Source organism: Macrotis lagotis, chromosome 1 (assembly GCF_037893015.1).
Source record: "Macrotis lagotis isolate mMagLag1 chromosome 1, bilby.v1.9.chrom.fasta, whole genome shotgun sequence".
In the NCBI taxonomy this organism is placed as follows: domain Eukaryota; kingdom Metazoa; phylum Chordata; class Mammalia; order Peramelemorphia; family Peramelidae; genus Macrotis; species Macrotis lagotis.
Genome location: NC_133658.1, coordinates 861,392,452 through 861,417,875, shown reverse-complemented (window position 1 = coordinate 861,417,875; position 25,424 = coordinate 861,392,452). Strand labels below are relative to the sequence as shown.

The following is a 25,424-nucleotide window of genomic DNA, read 5'->3' as shown; positions in this document are numbered from 1 at the left end:
TAAAATGTACATGAATGAATTCATATAAAATGAAGAATTCTGCAGGTGGGAAAGTTAATGGGGACTATTATTTTCATTTTATAGATGTGAAAACTGAGTCTCAAAAAGGGGAATTGGAAATTAATATATGTGTATGTAGACAGATACATATATCCATATACAGCCATACATACACATCATCAGACATATCACATGCATATAACATATACCTATGTGTATAGGAATCCACGTGTGTGTGTGTGTGTGTATATATATATATATATATATATATATATACATATATATATATATAGATATGGAGAGAGAGAGAGAGAGAGAGAGATACATAAAACTGGTGTCATTAGCTGCTAGCAATAGACAGAGCTATAGTGATTATATGGTCCAATTTCTTCATTTGTCAGAGGAGGAAATGAGGGTCCCAGAGGTACTAAATGATTGCCCAAAGTCATGATAAGATAGAAGTAGAGTTAATATTTGAACCCAAGTCCCCTGACTCCTGGTTCAGTGTTCTCCCCTTTACATCCCACTGTCCACAGTGTATAACCTTGCTGATGACAAATGGGAAGATGAGACAGAAATAGGGAATGGGCTCTACACAACAATAATAGCAGTGCCAGAGCAAGCATTTATACAGTCCTTTGAGTTTTGCAAAACACTTTACACATATTCTCATTTGGTCTTTGAAAAACAAACTGTGGGGCGGCCAGCCGGAGGGGTGGCCCACCAGAGTGAAAGAACTTCAGCCTCCCAGAAGCAGCCCCAGGGCGCTGGGAGCCACGGCTCACAGCAGGGGTGAGTCTCCTGGCTGCACCCCGGGGAGCACCGGGCACAAAGTGGGGGAACAGCAGGGGACCTCTGCCAGAGCGAGCACCTGCAGCCCAGCCCTCAGGGCACACAGCAAGCTGCCTGGTCTTTCCCCAGCCCTGATCCAGGAAACAGAAGCAGGCAGAGCCGGTAAGCAGGAGCACCCAGGGCATGAGCCCATTGAGCTGAGGGAGGGGAGTGAAGAGAGAGAGACTGCAGAGCTCTGTCCTCTGCCCCTGGAAGAGGACTCTGGGGCTCTGACCACATTCAGATCCTGATCACAGTCTAGGCCCCCCAGTAGAACAGCAGGCCCCCCCCCACCTCAGTCCCACGGCAGAGGGGGGCGCATATGGTCATTCACAGACCAGGAGGGAGGACAGAACCTCACACACTGAGACCCTTGTGGGAGTGTCCCAAAAGCTCAGGAAGCACCCCCAAAACCAGGCCCAGGCTGGGAAAATGAGCAAGCAGAGAAATAAGAGGAACACCATTGAGAAATATTTTGCAAATGAGCCCAAGAAGGATCAAAATACTCAGTCTGAAGACGAGGAAGCACAAGCTCCTGCATCTAAAGACTCCAAGAAAAAACAGAAATTGGGCTCAGGCTATGACAGAGCTCAAAAATCAAATGAGGGAGTTGGAAGAAAAACTGGGAAAAGAAAGGAGAGAGATGCAGGAAAAACATGAAAATGAAGTCAGCAGCTTAGTCAAGGAAATCCAAAAAAGTGCTGAAGAAAATAGCATGCTAAAAACCAGCTTAGGTCAAATGGATAAAACAGTTCAAAAAGTTATTGAGGAGAAGAATGCTTTAAAAAGCAAAACTGGCCAGATGGAAAAAGAGATAAGAAAACTCTCTGAGGAGAACAAATCCTTCAGACAAAGAATAGAATTCAGGGAGACTGATGAATTTACCAGAAATCAGGACTCAATACTTCAAAACCAAAAAAATGAAAAATTAGAAGAAAATGTGAAACATCTCATTGAAAAAACAACTGATATGGAAAACAGACTTAGGAAAGATAATTTAAAAATTATTGGAATACCTGAAAGTCATGATCAGGAAAAGAGCCTTGACATCATTTTCAAAGAATTACTACAGGAAAATTGCCCTGATATTCTAGAAGCAGAGGGCAAAATAGAAATGGAGAAAATCCACCAATCCCCCTGAGAAAGAGATCCCCAAAAACCAACCCCCAGGAATATTATAGCCAAGTTCCAGAACTCCCAGGTCAAAGAGAAAATATTACAAGCAGCCAGAAGGACACAGTTCAAATATCGTGGAGCTGCAGTCAGGATCACACAGGACTTAGCAGCAACTACGTTGGAAGCTCGTAGGGCTTGGAATACAATATGCCGGAAGGCAAAAGAGCTTAGAATGCAGCTAAGAATGAACTACCCAGCAAGGCTGAATGTCCTCTTCCAGGGAAAAAGATGGACTTTCAATGAATCAGGGGAATTTCAAATGTTCCTTTTGGAATGGCCAGAGCTGAACAGAAGGTTTGATCTTCAGATACAGGACTCAGGTGAAGCATGGAGATTGGAGGAGAGGGGGGAAATATGAGGGACTTAATGAGGATGAACTGCATGTATAGAAAAATGATACTGATAATATTCATATGAACCTTCTCAGTTAATAGAGCAGGTAGAGGGAGCTTTTATAGTTGAAGCACAGGAGAAAGCTAAATTCGAAGATAAAATATGGTGTAAAAATGGAGTCAATAGAAAAAAAGGGAAATGGAATGGGAGAAAGAAAAAGGAGAGGGGGAAATAGTCCAAGATATTTCACATAATAAGATTTTTTTTTATTACAATGAGATATTGCAATGATATGGAAGGGGGGAGGCAAGGGGGAATGAGGGAACCTTTGCTCTCATCAGAGATGGCTAGGAGAGGAAACAGCAAATATACTCAATGGGGTATAGACATCTGGAGTAAGAAGGAGGGGGGAGCAGGGGGAAGGGGTGGGGATGTGAATAAAGGAGAGGATGCACCATGGGGGGAGAGTGGTCAGATATAACACATTTTCTTTTTTACTTCTTGCAAGGGGCTGGGATTGGAAGGCCTGCCCAGGACCATAGGGCCAGGTGGATTCTGGGCCTAAGTCATGGTATGGGGGCTCAGGGCCTCTTGGCCCCAGGACCAGGGATCTGTCTGCTGCGCCACTCAGTGACCCTACAGCAGAGTCAGAGTGAAAGGAGAGAGAAAATATAGTACATGGTAATGGAGAAATAAGAAAGGAGGGAGTTGCGATCAGCAATGGCAACATTGGAAAAATATGGAAGTAACTTTTGTGATGGACTTATCATAAAGAATGTGATCCACCCATGACAGAGTTGTTGGTGTTAGAACAAAGACTGAAGCACATTTTTTGTTAATATTATTTGGGGGAGGGTGCAGGGCAAGTGGGGCTGGGTGGCCTGCCTGGGGCCACATAGCAGGGTGATCTTTGGGTGTCTGGGGCCCGATTTGGACCCAGATGCTCCTGGCTCAAGGGCCAATGCTCTGTCTGCCACCCAGCCACCCCTACTATTATTACTATTTTATTTTATTTTGGGTCTTTTTTTTTCTTCTTTTTGGTTTTTGCAGGGCAGTGGGAATCGGGTGGCTTGCATGTCACATGGCTGGGTGATTATTGGGTTTATGAGGCTGGATATGGACTCAGCTGCTTGTGGCTCCAGGGCTGGTTCTTCGTCCATTGCACCACCTGGCCATACCTACAATTATTACTATTATTTTTTTAAATTTTAATTTTTTTCTCTCCCCTTTACTTTTTTCACCCAAGCAAGTCCTTCTATATTCATGGGGGGAGGGGTATTTTGTTTACTTCTAAACAAGAATATTTTATTAATGTAAAAAAAATTGTACAAAATGAGGACAAAAAATAAATTTAATAAAAAAAAAGGAAAAACAAACTGTGATTTTTACAAATCAGAACACTGAGGCTGAGAAAAGTCAAATGACTTGTCCAGGAGTCATGCAGGTGGGAAGTATCTGAGGAAAGATTGAACTCAGATATATATTTTGACTTTAAACTCAAGGTCCTATCTATCCACTGTACCCCAAAGCCAAATGAAAGGACTGTGATTAAGAATATTGTTATCCTTCTTGTTTCAATGCAGTCTCAGGGCCACTCAGCTTTCTGGAGCAGGTTCTTGTTGTTTTAACTATTTTGTGTTGTTGTTCAGTTGTGTTCAACTCTTTGTGGCCCTGTGGACCATAGCACACCTATGCTATCCATGGGTTTCTTGGCAGAGATACTAGAATGGTTTACCATTTCCTTCTCCAGTGAATTAATGCAAACCATGGTTAAGTAACTTGCACAAAGACACATAGATATTTAACATCTGAGGCTGAATTTGAACTCAGGTCTCTCTGACTTCAGGCTCAGAGCTCTAACCATTAAACCATAAAGCAGCCAGATTTAAGGGTTCTTTTATTGTAAAATTATCGAAACATTTACTAGCCCCATGACTTCAAACAAGTCTCCTATACTTTTTTGAGCTTCCATTTCTTCATTTATAAAATGACAAAATTATGTGGTCATCCATGTCCCTCCTGCCTTAAGATTGGTATAAGGACTAAATGAGGTCATATATGAATATGTAATAATAAAATCATGTAACATAAACATTATTATGTATTCTTTACCTCATATAGGATAATAATATATTGTTCATTACTCTATATTGCCTAATAATTATTGGTATTATATAATAGTTTTCATTTATATTATTATATATAACAACATGTCTATATAAACATAGTGATAATAGCAGGCATTCATATAAATCTAGCAAAACCTTTCCTTTGTGGAGCCTCACTACAGTCCTGTGGGATGATGATGTTTTGTCCTTCATTTTCAAAGACCCTGAATCAGGAAGGTGATACCATGACAAGCATGTGAATTGGATTTGAATGCGGGGGTGCTGTGCTAAGTCACCAGTTTTGCTTTCACCTCCAGAACCATCTGGGTCCAGTGGCCATATGTAGATCAGAAAGACTGGAGATAGCCCTGGATTTGAGACAATCCAGTTCTGCCTTGCCCAAGGTCACACAGGTAGAAAGTAGCCAAAGTTGGATTTGAACTCAATCCTCTGATTTAGATACCCATATAGTTAATTCACATTTAAGAATCAGATGAGGAAATTGAATTTCAGAGAGGATAACTGACTTGCCACATATCTATACAACTAGTATGAATCAGAGGCAGGATTTGAATCTAAGTCTTGTTGACTCCACACTGCTTCTTAGTTGAAGAACTTTGTAATGTATGATGAATTATGAGTTCTGTTCCTGTGAAAGTTTCAGGACCAAGTGCCAATTCCCGCATGGGAAAAAAAAATCCCTTTCTTTGGAATGAGGTCAGTTCTCACCCAGCCCATCCAAGTCATATTTCAATATGACAAGAAGGGATGAGTGTCCAGGGAGGAGGAGGTCATAGAATATAGCCCTTTCCTCACTTAATGAATGGACTTGAACTGCTATGGCTGACATCAGCTGGTAATCCAACTCAGGTGAGTAGCCCCTTGGTATTTATTTCACAGGGCTGAACCTTGATTGGTTGACACATAATCTAGACTTTTCCAGCAGAGTATTATCTGTTCCCAAATCAGATGATCATCCACTATAGATTGAAAAGAGACATTAGGGGTCATGGGGCCTAAAACTTTCATTTTATAGATGAAGAAACTGAGGTTCAGAGAAATAAAGGGTTTTGCTCAAGGCCCCTAGGCAGAACTTGGGTTTGAACCTAGGTCTTTTGATTGTAGATTTGAAGGTAATTTAAAAATCTAAAATGTACTCCAAATAAAGATCAATAATAAATCCCAGAAGCTACAGTCAGTTCTGAAACCAGACTGGGCTGATTGGTGATGGGAATGTCAATCTCACACATTGCCTCTGGAACTCTAGGTTTGATTGACATACAGTTTCTCTCAGTGCTGTATCCAATGAAACTTTTCTCCTCTGTGTCTGCTATTTCAAATGGACTGTCTGCATTTGGTGATTTCCTCCTTCCAGGTTAGACTCCTGGTTTCCCCGGGGGTGGGGTGGGGTGGGGATTTCTTGAGGGGATTAGCTTTTATATAATGGCAAACTTGTTGGCATTTAAGTCCCAGGACTTTCCTCCTGGAGGGATGTCCTTTATCAACTCACGATTTATAGTCTCAGAAAATTACCTGAGGCATAGAGAGGTTAACATTTTGGGTGAGGTTCAGAGGTGGGCTTTCAACTTAGACTTCCTGATCCCAAGTTTGGTTCGATATCCACTATCTATCATTGCCTTTTGATATTTCAGGAATTGTTTCAGAATACTCTTAACTCATTAGGAATTATGCCTAAGGGCAATCAAACTTGCATACCCTTTGATCCAGCAATACCACTACTAGATCTGTATCCTAAAGTGATCACAAAAAAGGGGAAGGTGCCCACATGTATAAAAATATTTATAACAGCTCTTTTTGTGGGAGCAAAGAATTGAAAATTGAAGAGTTGTCCATCAATTGGGAAATGACTGAACAAGTTATGGTATATAAATGTGATGGAATTCTATTGTTCTGTAAGAAATCATGAGTGGCCAGACGTCAAAAAAGTTTGGAAAGAATTACATGAACTGAGCAAAATGAAAAGAACCAGAAGAGCATTGTATACATTGACAGCAGCATTGTGTGATGATCAGCAACTCTCCATCATTGTTGATGTACACACTCTTCTCAGCAGTACAATGATCAAAGACAATTCTAAAGGACTTGTGATGGAGGATGCTGTTCACATCCAGAGAGGGAATGTACTCCAAGGTAGACTATTTTCAATTTTTAAAATTTGCTTTATGTTTTTTCCCCTTTTTGTTCTGATTCTTCTTTTATAACATGATTAATGTGGAGATTTGTTTAACATAGTTATCCACTATCAAGGGGAGGGAGGAATGAAAGGGAGGGAAGGAGAAAAATGTGAAACTCAAAACTTTACAAGAAATGAATGTTATGCAAGATGCTCCACCAAGCTCTGTAACATCTTGTTTACTCAACTTCCCTACATCCCATGACCCACTTCTTCATTCTACCTCAGCACCAAATAGGGAAAGTCACATACTGGACCTCACTCATCATAATCCAGAAATGTTCCACTTTGCCAATTAGAAACTCAGAAATTCGCCTATTTGACCTCCTGTCATTCCACTTTGCCCTAGATTTCATCATCCCAATACTTTTCTTTGCATTCGTCAAGATCTATGTCCCTCAAGTACATTCTCTGACTTAATTTTCCCTCCTTTCCAAACTCAAACCTGCAGTTGGTCATTTCAGCCTCTCAGCTCTTGAATCCTTAATCCTAACGTAATTTATATCTAGCCAAGCTTCAGTTCAGGATTATTCTAACTTCTTCCTTTTCTTCTATGCCTGGACTGCTAAAAGGAGCTAGAGGAATTCCTCCCACCAGGATGTCCAGGTACATCACAAGTTCCTGTTCTCCAAGTTCAATTCATTGGCAGGGCAATCCTTTTAGTCCTCCCTTGTTGAGTTCTTATTTCACTCTCTACCAAAGCTATTCTAAGCCAGCTGCTACAAAGTGTTTTAAGGTTTGCAAAATACTCTTCAAATATTATCTTCATTTCTTCTCAACAACATTGGGAGATGGGTGCTCTTATTAAACTTCATTTTACAGATGGAAAAACTGAAGTAGTTAGAGGTTAAGGGCTTAGGATCATACAAGCAGTTAATATCTAAGGCTGAATTTGAACTCGGGTCTTGTACCATACTCATTGAACCACTAAGTGCTTCCCAGGGTTGATATGAAGATCAAATGAGGTAATACATGCTGAGTGCTTTAAATATGAAAGTTCTACATAAAAGTTAATTCATCATCATCATTATTATGTCATCTTTCTGGGTCTCAGTTTCCTTAGGTGATTGTTTAGGCAAAGTTAGAGAACCACCTGTTAAACCTTGATTACAGATCTGAACAGGAAGCTTGGTAGCAGAGTAGATAGAGTTCTGGACCTGGAGTCAGGAAGATCTGAGTTCGAATCCAGTCTCAGAAACTTATTAATTACATGACTCTGGGCAAATCCCAACTTCTGTCAGATTCAGTTTTCTCATCTGTAAAATGGAGATAACATCTACCTTCCATGGTTACTATGAGGAACAAATGAGATAGCAAAAATAAAATATTTTGCAAATCTTAAGGAGCGATATACGTGTTATTTTTTTTAATATTTTATTTGTTTTCTAATTATATACAATAGTTGCTTCTACCTATCATTTTTTAAATTTATTTTTACTAAAGATATTATTTGAGTTTTACAATTTTTTTCCCCCAATCTTACTTCCCTCCTCCCACCCCCCAAGGAAAGCAATCTGTCAATCTTTACTTTGTTTTCATGTTGTACCTTGATCCAAATTGGGTGTGATGAGAGAGAAATCATATTCTTAAAGAAGAGACAAGAAGTCTAAGATCTACCTATCATTTTTTGTAGAGTTTTGAATTTTACAACCCTCCCCCACCTTTCCTTCCCTCTGATAATCTTTACAGGCAGTCTGATAATCTTTACATTGTTTTCCTACTATACATTGATAGAAAATGAAAGTGTTGAGAGAGAAATCATATCCTTGAGGAGAAAATAAAATATTAGAGATAGCAAAATTATGTAGTACATAAGATTTTTTTTTTTTTAGTTTTTACAAGGCAATGAGATTAAGTGACTTGCCCAAGGTCACACAACCAGGTAGTTATTGTGTCTGAGAATGTATTTGAACTTAGGTCCTCCTGACTCCAGGGTCGTGCTCTATCTACTGCACCACCTAGCCGCCCCTCATAAGACACTTTCTAAAAAAAAAATGAAGGTAATAGACTTTGGCCTTTAAACTCTGCACTTCTTTCTCTGGATACAGATGGTATTCTCTGTCGAAGGTATTGTAAAGTTGTCCCTGATTATTGCACTGATGGAATGAGCAAGTACGTTAAGGTTGATCATTACCCCATGTTGTTGTTAAAGTGTACAATGTTCTTCTGGTTCTGTTCATTTCACTCAGCATCAGTTTATGCAAATCCTTCCAGGCTTCCTTGAATTCCCATCCCTCCTGGTTTCTAATAGAACAATAGTGTCCCATGACATACATATACCATGTTTGTTAAGTCATTCCCCAATTGATAGACATTTGTTCAATTTCCAATTCTTTGCTACCACAAACAGGGTTGCTATGAAGATTTTTGTACAAGTGTTTTACCCTTTTTCATGATCTCTTCAGGGTATAGACCCAAGTAGTGGTATTGCTGGATCAAAGGGTATGCACATTTTTCTTGTGGTTATTATTAGTATTATTATAATACTTTTCCTTGGGCCTCAGTTTCCTCATCTGTAAAATGAGAGTGTTGGGTTAGCTGACTCTTAACTTCCTTCCCAGCTATAAATTTATGATTCCATGTGAGAGATTGTTGGGGGAAATCAACATTTTCTTTAAGATTACTTGATAGAAGGATAAGATTTCACCATATTCTTCACTTTATTGGAATCTCTCTTGTTCATTCTTCCATCTAGGAGCAAAACCATAAAGGGCCATGAATCTAGGAAATTCATGAACTCCTGGAAAGTTATAGCTCTTTCTTCTCCTTGAGAAAAAAAAAGATTCATTTGCAGTATGTGAAATGACTTGGCGTGTGTGTAAACCTAACCCATTTTATGGGGCCATTATGGTGCAGGTTGGGATTCTATTGCCATATATCTGCCTGTAATTACATGCTCTTAACTGGTGCTCAAACCTTCTGTTTTGAGCAGTAAACCCAGGAGGATGCTGTCAGGGTCTGCTTGGTCCCTGACCCAACCTCTCCCTTCTTGCCTGGATGATGCCTCTGCCCTAGGCTCCCTCTATGCTTTGCCTCTTGGACAAACTGGGGATGCTTGCTGGTGCAAGCCTGCAGAGAAACTATTTTATGTCTCTCTCTCTCTCTGTTTTTAAAGTCTTTTTTATGTTTTGTTTAAATGTGTTTTTTAAAATGTTATGTTCTGGAAAAGGATATGGTCCCTTTAACAGAGGTCAGACTGTAAAAAGTTGTTGGGGAGTTGCAGTTAGTGGTTAATTTGGAAACTTAGGTATTAGAAAGACTCCAGCTTCCAATGACATAGACCTCCTTTTTTTCCCCTTCAGTTGTGAAAGGCCCTAGTTTCTTCTCTGCCTGGGTAATCAGCAAATGGACCTACCATCTCTGGTGTCCAAAAGAGACCAGCAGCAGGAGACGGATCTGGTGGGGCCAACTTTTTAAGACAAAAATTCATTTGAGATAGAGGGGATGAACAGGGATCCTGGAGGAAGAGGACCCAAGATAATATTCTTGGGGGATGACCTGAGGGCACAAAAGGGAGACCCTGCTTGGAAGGTTTTCATGGGGATGTTTTGGGGAGTGGGACTAGGAGGAAGTTCTCTGCAAATGGAGTGGGAGGAACAATGCACTCTCAACTTCTGGTTTTAACTCATTATTCCTGCTAATCAGAAGCTAAACTCAATGGTTTTTGAGAAGCTACTCAACAGAATAAGTATTATGTTAGTGTCCTCTGTATTCCTGGGCCCTGATAAAAAGCTGTGTCTACTCCACCTTAGTCAATGTGCTTCCCCCATGATCTTATGCAAGGGTGTATAGAACCGTGTTTTCTATAGCAAGGGCTAGAAAGCCCTAGTAGGGGTAGGGTTGGATGGGTTGGTCCATTTTGGAGTTACTGCAAAGTCCTAAAACAATCTGTATTTACTCCAATCACTGTCATTTTGCACATTGAAGAAGTAATGTCTGGCACATAGATGCTTTGCTATATTTTCAAATGTATATAAAAGTTGGGATTCATTAAGAAGAAATTGATTAAAAATATCTGAGTATTACTGGAAACTTTTGCTCCTTTGTGTGTTTTCATAACTAATGGCTATTAAGAGTAGTAGGTGGGTCTGTGAAAGATTTGAATCCGAGTCCCAGTGAAGTCTCACATTCCACAGAAAGTCTTTTCCAGTTCTCCTTGAGAATTCTGAGAATTTTCTAATATATATATATATATATGTACTAGCTTTATCTTGTTCCTAGACAGCTGTCTGCATATTTTCTCTCCCATTAGACTTTGAGCTTTTTGAGAACAGGGAATATCTTTTACTTTTTTCCCATATCTTCAGAGTTGGTGTAGAATAGGTGCATAATAAATATTTATTGACTTGACTTGTAGTGCTAAGGCCAGGGTTGGTTCCTGGAATCCAATAATCAGAGAAACTTTATTTTGGAAAGGAGATCAGAAGTTCAATAGCCTGCTCCAGATTTAGGCAGGAATGCCACACTCCTTTCCCTCCTCTCCTCTCAGCCTACCTTTGAACAGCCTCCTAAGGCATCTCGGTGCAAAGGAGAGAGCAATGACTTGCAAGTCAGGGGAGCTGGATTTGAATCATGCATTCTCTGTTACTACCTGTATGACCCTAGGCAAATTCCTTCAGCTCCCCTGAGACTCAGTTTCTCCATTTGTAAAGAGAGAAATTTGGATGAGATGCTAAGGTCTAAATTAGAATCCCTTCCTTACTTTTGGGTTACTCCAAGTGTTAGGAAGTTTTCCTTCACATTGACATAAAAATCTTTCTGTCAGCAACTTCCACCTATTGTTTCCACTTTTGTCCTCTGGAGCCAAACAAAAGAATTCTAAACCCTCTCCCACATGAGGATGTTTGGAATATTTGAAGATAAGAACTGTGATTTATTTTCCTTTTTTTCCTTAAATTTTTCCTAGGTCCTCTCATCAAACCTTGGAGGGTGAGATTTTTTTCCAATCCCTTTGCCATTCTGGTTGTCCTTTGTAGGGACCATGAGGTTCTCCTATGTCTAAATATTCTTTCTACAGTTATCCTTTTCACGATTGTGGTTTCAATATATTGTAGGACAACATAAGATATTAGGTAGGAATTTGAGAAAGTTTTGTGGAAGTCACAGACCAACAGATAACAGCAAAAGAGTTTAGAAACCCAGAACCGCCTATTTCCCTGCACCCTTCTTTGCTTCCACACACAGACTAAAGCATGAAGGATGGGCCGGAATCAGGGTTTCTAGGTGTGAGGCGGGGATCCTGTCGTCCATATAGCTAGATGGGACACACCCTCCCAAGCTCGGTCCCTAGTGGGCTGGTCCTGAAGGAGAATCGTAGATGCCAGAACTCTAGAATTCCCTCGTTCATCTATTCGTTCACGGTAAAAGTCAACAGGCCGATGAATCAAGAAGCATTTATTAGGTTGAGTTTACGAGGCATTGTGCTAAACATTATAGTAAGCAAAGCCAGGCATTGTCCGTCTTCGAGGAGTTCTAGCGTTCTTCTTGTTCTTGGAGGTGACCCAGGGCAGCAGGAGGGGGGTGTCTTGACTCGCAGGTGAGATTTGATTGATTAAGGTGGGGGTGGGTTCCAGCCCCCATGCTTGGTCCGTGGAATGCAGACACAGATACCGATGTCTATTTTTATGTTTTTTTAAAAAAGTATTGTTGCAAGTCGCCTCCCGCTCGGAACGCGTCCTCCGGTTCGGCGAGCGCGGCCTCGCTCCCGCCACTGCGGGTCGCGTGGTGCACCGGTGACCCCGTCGGGTCGTGACCCTGACCTCTCCGGCGGAGGCGCGGGCCGCGCGTCTGGTCCGCCCGTGTGCAGCCGGGCCCCGCGAGGAGCCTTCCCGCGCGGCTGCGGCCTCACGGCCCCGCCGAGGCCTCGGCCGGCGGGCCCGCGTCCCCGTGGAGGCAGAAGGTCTGCCCGTCCACCAGCGCCGTGAGCGGCAGGTAGTCGAAGAGGTCGGTGAAGTAGCGCCACACGTTGGCGTTGCCGTACTTGCGCAGGCACTCCTCGTAGAAGCCCCCCACGCGCGCCGCCGCGCCGCCGCTGCCCCGCGGGGCCCTCAGGATGGTGATGCGCTCCGGGTGGCGCACCTTCAGGGACACCAGCAGGGTCACCGTCTCCACCGAGTAGTCGCCGCGGTCCACGCAGTCCCCCATGAAGAGGTAGTTGGTCTCCGGGGACTTCCCGCCCATCCGGCAGAACTCGATCAGGTCGTGGAACTGCGCGTGGACGTCGCCGCACACGGTCACGGGGCAGCGCAGCTCCTGGACGTTGGATTCCTTCGTCAGGATCTCCTTGGCCTTCTCGCAGAGCGTGCGCACTTGGCTCTCGTTCAGCAGCTTGGACTCGTTCAGCTGCTCCATCCACTGCTCCAGCTCCTTCGTGAACACCGGGTCCTCCATGAGGTAGGCGGCGGCGGCCGCCATCGTGCGGGTCTGCAGCGCGCGCTTCCTGGGTCCGCGCCCTGGCCCCGCCCCCACCAGGCCTTGGAGGCCCTGGCCACGCCCCCACAGGCCTCGGGGTGCTTGGCTCCGCCCCATCTCACTCCTTAGAGGCCCTGGCCACGCCCCCACAGGCCTCGGGGTGCTTGGCTCCGCCCCATCTCACTCCTTAGAGGCCCTGGCCACGCCCCCACCAGGCCCCGGGGGGCTTGGCTCCGCCCCCACCTCACTCCTCGGAGGCCCTGGCCACGCCCCCACCAGACCTGGGGGTGCTTGGCTCCGCCCCACCTCACTCCTTAGAGGCCCTGGCCACGCCCCCACCAGACCTGGGGGTGCTTGGCTCCGCCCCCACTTCGCTCCTCAGAGTCCCTGACTCCGCCCCCACCAAGGCTTTGGAGTTTCTGGCCCCGCCCCATCTCATGTCTCAGGCTCTCTGCCCCGCCCCGTCTCATGTCTCAGGCTCTCTGGCCCCGCCCCGTCTCATGCCTCAGGCTCTCCGGCCCCGCCCCGTCTCATGTCTCAGGCTCTCTGGCCCCGCCCCGTCTCATGTCTTAGGCTCTCTGGCCCCGCCCTGTCTCATGCCTTGGCTCTCCGGCCCCGCCCCGTCTCATGTCTTGGGCTCTCTGGCTCCGCCCTGTCTCATGCCTCGGGCTCTCCGGCCCCGCCCCGTCTCATGTCTCAGGCTCTCTGCCCCGCCCCGTCTCATGTCTCAGGCTCTCTGGCCCCGCCCTGTCTCATGCCTCAGGCTCTCTGGCCCCGCCCCGTCTCATGCCTCAGGCTCTCTGGCCCCGCCCCGTCTCATGTCTTGGGCTCTCTAGCCCCGCCCCGTCTCATTCTCAGGCTCTCCGACCCCGCCCTGTCTCATGTCAGTCACCCTCTGCCTGCCGCCCTGGAGCCTCGCCCTGCCCCACAGGCCCCGCCTCCCCCTCCCCCTCCCCCACAGGAGGACCTCAGGGAGGCCGGAGGGCTGCGCAAATTCTCTTCCAAAATCCTCGCCCTCCAGCGGGAAGATGTAGGCCAGGACCGAGGGCCATCGCTTATATTTTGCAACATGGTTTCCACATGAGGGGCGTGTGGAAGACACCTGATAGGGAGCTGAAAGGGGAGGAGGGCAGACGAAGAGATGGGGCCCCCAGAGGGGTGGAACTGTGGCGGCCGGACTTCATTCTCCAAATGGGAGTTCTGGGCAGAGTGAGAGGCCACTTACATCTTAGAGGTCCAGGAGTGGAGCAAACTTCCGGACTGATGATGCTGGTTGATGCTGTTTTTGAGCCTTCATTTTCTTTCTTTTTTAATATCTCATTCATTTTCCCCAACTGCTTGCAGTGATAGTATTCAATAATCTATTTTTGCAAGGTTTTAAGTTTTACATTTTTCTCCCTCCTTCCCTCCCCTCCCCCTTCCCCTTGACAGAAAGCTATTTAATATAAGCTATACAGGTATATTGGTCCTTCATCTTCAAACAGGATCAGTGACATCACAGGCTGATGGTGGATTGGATTTAAGGGAGGCAGAGATTCACAAAGTCCTCACCTTCACTCTCCCTTCCAGAGTCATCGAAGTCCAGAGGCAGGACAAAACTCAAGTGGATGACCTTGTATCTTCCATGGCTGACCAAGCTCCAAGCGTCCTACAGTCATTGGAACAGATTGTTCTTGTCTGCCCATTTTGCCAGAGGAAAGCTTCACATGATTGGTATAGATAACCCCTTACTTCATGGATATGCTTGAGTTCTACAAAAAATACCTGGAACTATACCTGGCACCTTTATTTTACAAAGCAATAAGAATAGACTCCTCTTGGTTTGGTAGAGAAAGTCTACCAAAGACAATATGTTGATGTCTAACCTCAGTCTTCTCATTTGTAAAATTAGGGGTTTGGCTCCTTTTCACTGACATCTCTGAGGTTCAGTGTTTTTACCTGTGAAAGAAGGGGAGGGAAAGAACCTTGTTTTTCAGGTCTTATTTTTCCAAATGTTCTCATCTGAAGGAGTTCTCTTTGAAAGACCATCATTGGGAAGAAAGCTTTAGCTTGTTCTGCTTGGGCCTGAAGTCAGAACTACAAACAAAAGGTAGGAGCTGAAAAGAAACTCACGTGCTTGAAATATGGGGGAACTTGTTTAACAATTATCCAAATGTGGAATGGACTTGAGTTGGGTGGTGGTAGGTTACTTCTTTTTTTTCCCCTCATTCCTATTTTCCTTTGTTTTCTTTTAATTTATTTTTATTCTCATTTTGTACAAATGTTTTTTTACATTAATAAAGTATTCTTGTTTATAAGTAAAAAAAAATACCCCTCCTCCCCCATGAATATAGATAGACTTGCTTGGGTGAAAAAAGTAAAGGGGAGAAAAAAAATTAAAATAAAAAAGTAATAGTAATAATTGTAGGTATGGCCAGGTGGCGCAATGGACGAAGCACCAGCCCTGGAGCCACGAGCACCCGAGTCAATATCCAGCCTCATAAACCCAACAATCACCCAGCTGTGTGACATGCAAGCCACCCGATCCCCACTTCCCTGCAAAAACCAAAAAAAAAAAAAAGAAAGAAAAAAAGACCCAAAATAAAATAAAATAGTAATAACAGTAGGGGTGGCTGGGTGGCAGACGGAGCATTGGCCCTTGAGCCAGGAGCATCTGGGTCCAAATCCGGCCCCAGACACCCAAAGATCACCCTGCTATGTGGCCCCAGGCAGGCCACCCAGCCCCACTTGCCCTGCACCCTCCCCCAAATAATAATAACAAAAAATGTGCTTGAGTCTTTGTTCCAACACCAACAACTGTCATGGGTGGATCTCATTCTTTATGATAAGTCCATCACAAAAGTTACTTCCATATTTTTCCACCGTTGCCATTGCTGATTGCAACTCCCTCCTTTCTTATTTCTCCACTACCATGTACTCTATTTTCTCTCTCCTTTCACTCTGACTCTGCTGTAGGGTCACTGAGTGGCACAGCAGACAGATCCCTGGTCCTGGGGCCAAGAAGCCCTGAGCCCCCATACCACCCCTTAGGCCCAGCATCCACCTGGCCCTGTGGTCCTGGGCAGGCCTTCCAATCCCAGCCCCTTGCAAGAAGTAAGAAAGAAAATGTGTTATATCTGGCCACTCTCCGCCCCCCCATGGTCCATCCTCTCCTCTTTTATTCACATCCCCACCCCTTCTCCCTGCTCCCTGCTCCTTCTTACTCCAGATGTCTATAGCCCATTGAGTATATATGCTGTTTCCTCTCCTAGTCATCTCTGATGAGAGCAAAGGTTCCTTCATTCCCCCTTGCCTCCCCACTTCCATATCATTGCAATAGCTCATTGTAATAAAAATAATCTTATGTGAAATATCTTGGACTATTCCCCCTCTCCTTTTTCTTTCTCCCATTCCATTTCCCTTTTTTTCTATTGACTCCATTTTTACACCATATTTTATCTTCAAATTCAGCTTTCTCCTGTGCTTCAACTATAAAAGCTCTCTCTACCTGCTCTATTAACTGAGAAGGTTCATATGAGTATTATCAGTGTCATTTTTCTATGCAGGAATACATGCAGTTCATCCTCATTAAGTCCCTCAAACCTTCTGTTCAGCTCTAGCCATTCCAAAAGGAACATTTGAAATTCCCCTGGTTCATTGAAAGTCCATCTTTTTCCCTGGAAGAGGACATTCAGCCTTGCTGGGTAGTTCATTCTTGGCTGCATTCTAAGCTCTTTTGCCTTCTGGTATATTGTATTCCAAGCCCTACGAGCTTCCAATGTAGCTGCTGCTAAGTCCTGTGTGATCCTGACTGCAGCTCCACGATATTTGAACTGTGTCCTTCTGGCTGCTTGTAATATTTTCTCTTTGACTTGGGAGTTCTGGAACTTGGCTATAATATTCCTGGGGGTTGGTTTTTTGGGGATCTCTTTCTCAGGGGGATGGATGGATTCTCTCCATTTCTATTTTGCTCTCTGCTTCTAGAATATCAGGGCAATTTTCCTGTAGTAATTCTTTGAAAATGATGTCAAGGCTCTTTTCCTGATCATGACTTTCAGGTATTCCAATAATTTTTAAATTATCTTTCCTAAGTCTTTTTTCCATATCAGTTGTTTTTTCAGTGAGATGTTTCACATTTTCTTCTCATTTTTCATTCTTTTGGTTTTAAAGTATTGATTCCTGATTTCTGGTAAATTCATAAATCTCCCTGAATTCTATTCTTTGTCTGAAGGATTTGTTCTCCTCAGAGAGTTTTCTTATCTCTTTTTCCATCTGGCCAATTTTGCTTTTTAAAGCATTCTTCTCCTCAATAACTTTTTGAACTGTTTTATCTATTTGACCTAAGCTGGTTTTTAGCATGCTATTTTCTTCAGCATTTTTTTGGATTTCTTTGACTAAGCTGCTGACTTCATTTTCATGTTTTTCCTGCATCTCTCTCCTTTCTTTTCCCAGTTTTTCTTCCAACTCCCTCATTTGATTTTCAAAGTCTTTTTTGAGCTCTGTCATAGCCTGAGCCCAATTTCTGTTTTTTCTTGGAGTCTTTAGATGCAGGAGCTTGTGCTTCCTCATCTTCAGACTGAGTATTTTGATCCTTCTTGGGCTCATTTGCAAAATATTTCTCAATAGTCTTCCTTTTGTTTCTTTGCTTGCTCATTTTCCCAGCCTGGGCCTGGTTTTGGGGGTGCTTCCTGAGCTTTTGGGACACTCCCACAAGGGTCTCAGTGTGTGAGGCTCTGTCCTCCCTCCTGGTCTGTGAATGACCATAAGTGCCTCCCTCTGCCACGGGGCGAGGTGGGGGGACCCTGCTGTTCTATGGGGGGTGCCTAGACTGGGATCAGGATCTGAATGTGGTCAGAGCCCCAGAGTCCTGTTCCAGGGGCAGAGGACAGAGCTCTGCAGTCTCTCTCTCTACACTCCCCTCCCTCAGCTCAATGGGCTCATGCCCTGGGGGCTCCTGCTTAGGAGCTCCACCTGCTTCTGTTTCCTGGATCAGGGCTGGGGAAAGACCAGGCAGCTTGCTGTGTGCCCTGAGGGCTGGGCTCCAAGTGCTAGCTCTGGCAGAGGTCCCCTGCTGTTCCCTCACTTTGTGCCCGGTGCTCCTCCGAGTGCAGCTCAGGAGACTCCCCCCGCTGCTGTGAGCTGAGACTCCCAGCACCCTGGGGCTGCCTCCGGGAGGCTGAAGTTCTTTGGCTCTGGTGGGCCACCCCTCTGGCAGGCCGCCTCTCCGATCCTGGGGAGCAGAGCCTTTCTGATCTTTTCCAGGTTACCTTGAGTAGGAGAACTGCCTCATAGGGTCCCTCTGTGGGTTCTGTCTCTGGAAAGTTTAGTTAGAGTCCTTAGCTGATGAATTTTATCAGAGAGCTCCTAAGACTGGATCCCTTCTTGTCACCATCTTGGCTCCGCCCCCGGTAGGTTACTTCTAAATGAGGGTCTTTAGGCAAAGAACCAGTCATTTATGTCCTTTGTTCTTCAGTGTGAATTCTCTCTTTTTTTGTTTTTGTTTTTAAGTAGGGATAGATGACTGCTGAGGGCCTTGTACCTCCTGGGATTCCTTTTTCAAAATCTAAATTCTAACAGGTGTGAGTCTCATCATAGTGTGTCAATCAGTATGCTGACATGCAGCAAGGAATGGCCTGAATGCAACCTCAAAGTCTGGGAAATCACAGAGCAAGGGGATGCCATAGGAGAAGATCAAAGCCCAGTGTCTGCCATTCTGGAAAGCACTGCCCAAGTTCAGCTGGAAGGAGCAGGGCAATTGGAAGCCCTATGGAGCAGGGTCAGGAGAAGGAAGTGTCTGGAAGGGACTGTGCATGGGATGACAATCCACTCTGATTTTTTTTTTTTTTTTAGTTTTTTCAAGGCAATGGGGTTAAGTGGCTTGCCCAAGGCCACACACGGCTAGGTAATTATTAGGTGTCTGAGGCCGGATTTCAACTCAGGTACTCCTGACTCCAAGGCCAGTACTCTATCCACTGCGCCACCTAGCCGCCCCTACTCTGTGATTCTTTTGTGGCTTGATTCATCCCTGCATCTCTGGCAGGACAGGAGCCCTAGGGCTCACAAACAGAATCTTCTTTCCAAGGCACCAAAGGCTTGAGAAGCTGGGTGAGGCAACAAGGTGAGCTGTTAGACTGGGAGCCTAACAGATAAACCTCTAGAAGGTCTGTCAGTGCCACTAAATTGTAGAATACATGGAGGGGAGAAAAGTATAGGATTTTTTTTTTAGGTTTTTGCAAGGCAATGGGGTTAAGTGACTTGCCCAAGGCCACACAGCTAGGTAATTATTAAGTGCCTGGAGGCCGGATTTTAACTCAGGACCAGTGTTCTATCCACCATGCCACCTAGCAACCCCAGAAAAGTGTAGGATGAATAAAGGACCAAACTTTAAAAGCTAAGCAGGATTTTATATTTGATCCTGGAGGTAAAAGGGAGCTCCTGAGGTTTATGGAATAAGAGGGTGATATGTGCTTGAAGATGATCAATTTGAGTAGGAGATAGATGGAGTGAGAAGAGACTTGTGACAGGGAGATCAACGAGCAAGTTATTTAAATAGTTCAGATGTGAGGTGATGGGAGCCTTCATCAGGATGGCATTAGTCCAGTAGAGTAGAGCAAGGGATGCAGATGAGATGCGATGATGATAGGCTCAATTTTGTTGCTCAGTCAATGTCAGACTCTTTGTGATTTCATTTGGACTTTTCTTGGCAAAGAATCTGGAGTAGATGTTCATTTCCTTCTCCAGTTCATTTTGCAGATAAGGAAACTGGGGTAAAGTGTCTTGCCCAGGGTCACAGTGCTAGGAAATGTCTGAGGCCAGATTTGAACTCAGGAGGATTCTTCCTGACTCTAGATTTGGCACTCTGTCTATTGCATTACCTAGCCACCCTAGAATCAAACATTACCTGTGGGGATAAGAAAGAGTAGCTGAAGTTGATGCCTGGACTGGAAAACCAGATTGGGAAAATGATGGTCTTCTCCATAGTAATAAGGAAATTTGGAGAGGGAAGATTTGTGGAGAAAGAGAATGCAGTCATTTTTGGACATGTTCTTTATGGTGCATCCTGTTTGAGATGTTCAATAGGCAATTGGAAATGGGGGACTGGCAGTCAGGCAGAAGTTTAGGGCTGGATAAATAGATCTGAGAATCATCTGCTTAAAGATGATAATTGAATCCATGGGAGCTGATGAGATCACAAAGTGAAACAGTAGAGTAAGAGAAGAGATCCCATAACAGATCTTGGGGGGACCACCCAAAGTTAGTGGGTATGATATTGATGCAGACTCATAAAAGGACAATGAGTCAGGCAGGAGGGAAAGTAGGGGAGATCAGTGTCTTATAATCCAGAGAAACCATAGACTGTAGAGGAGAAGACGTGATTGACAATCCTCAAAGAGTACAGAGAGGTCAGGAGGGAGGCTGATGAATAGATCATGGCTAACTTTGGAGAGGGATGTTTATGTTGAATGATGAGGTTGGAAGTCAGATCACAGAGAATTGAGTGAGAGGATCTGTTGTAAATACCTTTCTCAAGGAGTCAAACTGTAAAGGATAGGAGATATATAGAAGGGTCAAATCAAGTAAAGGTTTTTAAGAATGGAGGGGAGTGAATGCTTTTGTAGCCTAGTCAAGAGGGAGAGATTGAAAATTAATGAGATAGTGGGGATGTGCCTCAGTTTTTCCATAAATGATGTCTTTTATAGCTCTACTTTTCTGTAAGTTTTCAGATCTAAATTGGACATTACAATAGGAAGAAGAGAAAAATAAAGAACCCTGACTTTGGAGTCCCAGGTAAGGATCTGGATTCACAATCCTATCTCTGATGCCTACTTGAGTTTCCTTATTTATAAAATGAAAGGGTTAGATTAGAGAACCTCTGAAGTCCCCTCTGTATTCCAAGGTCCCATCCATTAGTGACAGTCTGTATTCTCCATCTTCTTAGAAGTCTTTCCTTTTATTTTTTTTCTCTTTCCCTTTTCTATTACATGGTGATATGTTGTGGCGTTTCCATATCAAATGATCATTCTCTAATCTAGATAGGGAAAATAAGAAAAGGAATGGAAGGGGAGAGGGAAAAGAAAAGGAAGAGAAGGAGAAAGAGGAGAGCATGGGAAAGTTTTCTGCACACAGTGTTCAGAGGCTGTAACATCAAGGCAAAGAAGTGAGGTGATGAGGAAGGGAAGAGAGGGAGAGGGTGAGGGGGAGAGTAAGGAGAGAGCACAGAACCCCCAAACCAATTCTGTTATCTCTGCCTCTCTTTCTCTGTCTGTCTCTGTCTCTCTGTCTCTGTCTCTCTGTCTCTCTCTCCTCTCTCTCTGTCTCTCTCTCTGTCTCTGTCTCTCTCTCTGTCTCTCTCTCTCTCTGTGTCTCTCTCTGTCTCTCTCTATCTCTGTCTCTCTCTGTCTGTCTCTGTCTCTGTCTGTCTGTCTGTCTGTCTGTCTGTCTGTCTGTCTCTCTCAAGGTTTAGCAGAGCCCTGAAGGTGACTCATCTCCCCTCCCTCCCCCCACCTCAGGATGAGTATCAGAGTCATCCCTGCCCCCCAACCCACCCCCACCCCCAAGGCCTTCTGAAACTAGGCAAACCAAAGGAGGAAATGTTCTCTGCGCCTGACCTGGGGGGTAGAGGGACGATTGATATTTTCTAATATCGTGGCCTCCCAGAGGGCTTGAGTTCAGTGCCCACAGTCTAATTCATGAACAGATCCGATGGCGTGTGGCAGACTGCTGTCTTCTCAGGCCTCATTCCTGGGAAATTGATCAGTGTGTGGCATGCATGCATGTGATTGCATGCATGTTTGTGATTGCACCACATGTGTGGTCATGGACAGGCAATTCTGTGCACATGTGTGGTTATGTGCATATGTGTATGCATGTGTGTGGTTGTGTGCATATGGGTCATTGTGTGCATGCATGTGATTGCATGCATGTGTGTGATTGTGTGTGACTGTATAGGATTTTGTGTGAGTGTGTGTGGTTGTGTATGTGTGTGGTTGCATGCAGCTGTAATTGTGTTCATGTGTGTGACTGTATGAATGCATGTGTATATATCTGTAAGTGTGTGTATGTATATGAGAGTGTATATGTGTATGTATGTGAGTTTGGGAATGTGTGTAGATGTGTATGTGATGGTGTGTATGCATGTACATGTGTGTGTGAATCAGGGGTATGGATGCATTTGTTAGTATGTGTGTTTAAGTACATGTGAGTCTGTGTGTGTATGCGTATTGTGTATCTCTGTGAGTGTGTCTAAGTGTGTACGTGTGTGCACATGTGAGTGTGAGAGATAGGATGTGCATGTTTGTATCTGTCTGTGTCTGTGTTCATGTATGTATGTATGTATGTGCATACCTTCCTGCTCAGATCTGGGAAAAGGGAGACTGTGTCATCAGACTTCCTCCCAGGCACAGGGTCCTTTCCCTGGGAGAGATGTCCCCCAGGTTTGTGACTGATCAGTTCCCAAAGCTGAGCCTCGATCTCAGTAGAAGTGGTGCTGGGTTTGGAGTCATAAAGACACCAGTTCAGATTCTCCTTTGAACACTTGCCAGCTGTGTGATTCTGGGAAAATAGTTTAGTCTTTCTGGGTTTTAGTTTTGTAATTTGTAAAATAGAGGGAAAAAGTACTACCTATCTCACAGGGTGTTTGTGAGAATCACTGGAGACATTATAGGTAAAGTGCTTGGTAAACTTTAAAGCTGATTAGTAATACCCCAAAGGGAAGGGGCTACTTCCCTTTTCTTTCCAGAATCCTAGTGGAGGCAGCCCTTCTGTTGCTTCACCTGATCTGAGTTTGATCTTCAGACTATTAATTCCCCTTGATTCTCTGGGCCTGCGGGTACTGCCACCTTCTTATCAGTGTGCAGGAGAATCACAGAGACTCAGAGCTGAGGAAGGAAGGCTTCTTCTGTAACATGGTCTCTTCCTCTCTGTCATCTCTGAAACGTAGTCATGCAGCTTCTCCTGTGCAGTCTCTGTGGCTAGAGAAATCATCTCCTAAGGTAGCCCGTTCTGCTAGCTTTTGAGCCGCCAAGTTCACGATGGATAGAGTGCTGGGTCTCGAGTCAGGAAGACCTGAGTTCAAATTTAGCCTTAGACATTTTCCAGCTGTGTGATCTTGAGAAAGTCACTTAACTTTTGTTTGTTTAACTTTCTTCATCTGTAAAATGGGGATAATAATAATTATTATACCTGTTCCCCTGGGGTTGTTGTGAAGCTGAAAGGAGATAAAATTACAAAGCACTTAGTAGAATGACTGGGACATAAAAAGTACTATAGAAATATTGATTATTATTAATATTAATTGGGAATTTTTCTTTATATCAAATTTAATTTTGCCTTTATATAAGCTCTTCTTTTATGGGAATATTCACCAGTGGTATCTCCTTCCATCAAGATCTCCCCCCTTTCTTTCCCCATTTCTATCCTTCTCTTTTCCTCCTCACCCCTTCCTCTCTAGGTTCTCTCTCCCTGACAGTGATTACAGAAATTAGCATCATTTCACTGTTAACCTTTGAGTTGATTAGGGGACCTCACCTTATGAAGTCCCCTTTAACTTCTTCCTAGCCTTTTTATATGCCCTCCTATTCTATAATCTGGTCTCCCCAAACCACTGATTCACTTGTAAGTTGTGTATTGAGAGCTTTCGTCCATGTTGTTTCCCCATCGATTTTATTTATCTTCCGCTTTCAGCTTTGTCTCCCTATGTACTTTTAGAGAGAAATCCCTTAACTGGTCTCTCTGTTGTTTTTGCTATTGTTGTTCTTGGAAGATATATTTATTTACCTTTACCTTTCTTGCATTTCTTGTCTGGCTCCTCAAACTTGATTCTCATCTCCTGGCTCCATGCTTATTTGTTTGGCTGCTCCTTAATCCAATAGCCCTATCCCTGCTACCTGCTTTCTCATAGAACTCCCACCTTTCTTCTTGATGATGATGGTGATGAGGATATTTATCCTTCATTCTTTTTTTAAGGTTTTTGCAAGGCAAACGGGGTTAAGTGGCTTGCCCAAGGCCACACAGCTAGATAATTATTAAGTGTGGAAGCCAGATTTGAACTCAGGTACTCCTGACTTCAGGGCAGGTGCTCTATCTACTGCGCCATCTAGTCGACCCTATCCTTCATTCTTGAAGAAGACCATGACATCAGGGAGGTGATGCCATGACAACTTAGTGAATTGAATTTAATTCACCAGCCTCACTTTCTCTTCCAGAGCCATCTGGGTCCAGATAGGAATCAGGACACCTGGTCAGGAATAAGCAAATGGTCTTTCCTTATTTCCTCAATACCCTTCTCCTCAAAGAGTAGCTTCCATTGATTTAGATTACAGTGAATCTGGAGCCTCCAGATCTGGTTTTGATTGTATTTTTGCCACTTACTAGCTGTATGGCTTTAGGGGAGTCACTTTCCCTCAGTGGACCTCAGTTTCCTCTGATGTAAAATAGATCATGTTGGGCTGCCTGATCTCTAAGAGCCTTTCCAGTTCTAAATTCTAGGGGCCTATATTGTCAGTGCATAGGAGGATGGGGCCCTCTGATGGGGTGACCATTCAGAATTCAGGGATGAGGTACCTTCAAACCCACGTCTGAGATGTTTGTAAATGCTCAGAAGATGAATCCAGAGTACTTCTCAAATCTCATCAAGGTCTCTCAATATCCGTGATTAGGGGTGTCGCAAATCAAATCAAGGAGATGGAGGACCCCCAAATTACATCAGGGAACCAAAAGTGGAGCTAATGTGAGATAAAGAGTGAGATAATTAATTGTGGCATGTCCTTGGGAATGAAGTCATAACAGAGGCAGCGGCGGTGGCAGCAGTTTTTAGGGAAGATGGAGGAAGAGAAGCTCAAGAGTCAGACCTTGTCATGTTGCCCTGGCTCTGTCTGGGGCTCAGAATGCCCTGACCACTGGCAAGATTCTCCATTTGGCTCAGTGCTGTTGTTCCTCACTGTAAGGAAGGGTCTCAGTAAATGGCCTAGCAGCCAGCCAGTCTCCTGAGAGTCTGGCCAGTATGACTCAATTCCTAGGGCCTGATCACTGGAGGCCTGCTCAGGGTCCTGAGTCTGTAGAGCTGAGGACCAGAGACATTGGACCCACTCACTCTTTCTGTCCCTTCCTCCCTTCCTCCTTCTCTCTTTTATCTCCTCCCTCCCTCCCTCCCTCCCTCCCTCCCTCCCTTCCTTCCTTCCTTCCTTCCTTCCTTCCTTCCTTCCTTCCTTCCTTCCTTCCTTCCTTCCTTCCTTCCTTCTCTCTCTCCTTTCTCATCCTTCCCTTTCTCTTTTCCCTCCTTTCTTCCTTTTCTTCCTCTCTATCCTTTTTTCCATTCTCCCTTTCTTTTCTCCTGCTGCTTTTGAACAGGCATTATACGATAGAATAGGAGAAATCTATGGTCAAAACTAATT

The 25,424-nt window shown here is 44.2% G+C and overlaps 1 pseudogene; it reads right to left on the bottom strand.

Moving 5' to 3' along the window:
* Positions 1-12,375: 12,375 nt before the first annotated feature.
* LOC141491010 (serine/threonine-protein phosphatase 2A catalytic subunit beta isoform pseudogene) lies at positions 12,376-13,077 on the bottom strand (annotated as a pseudogene).
* Between the last annotated feature and the right edge of the window lie 12,347 nt (positions 13,078-25,424).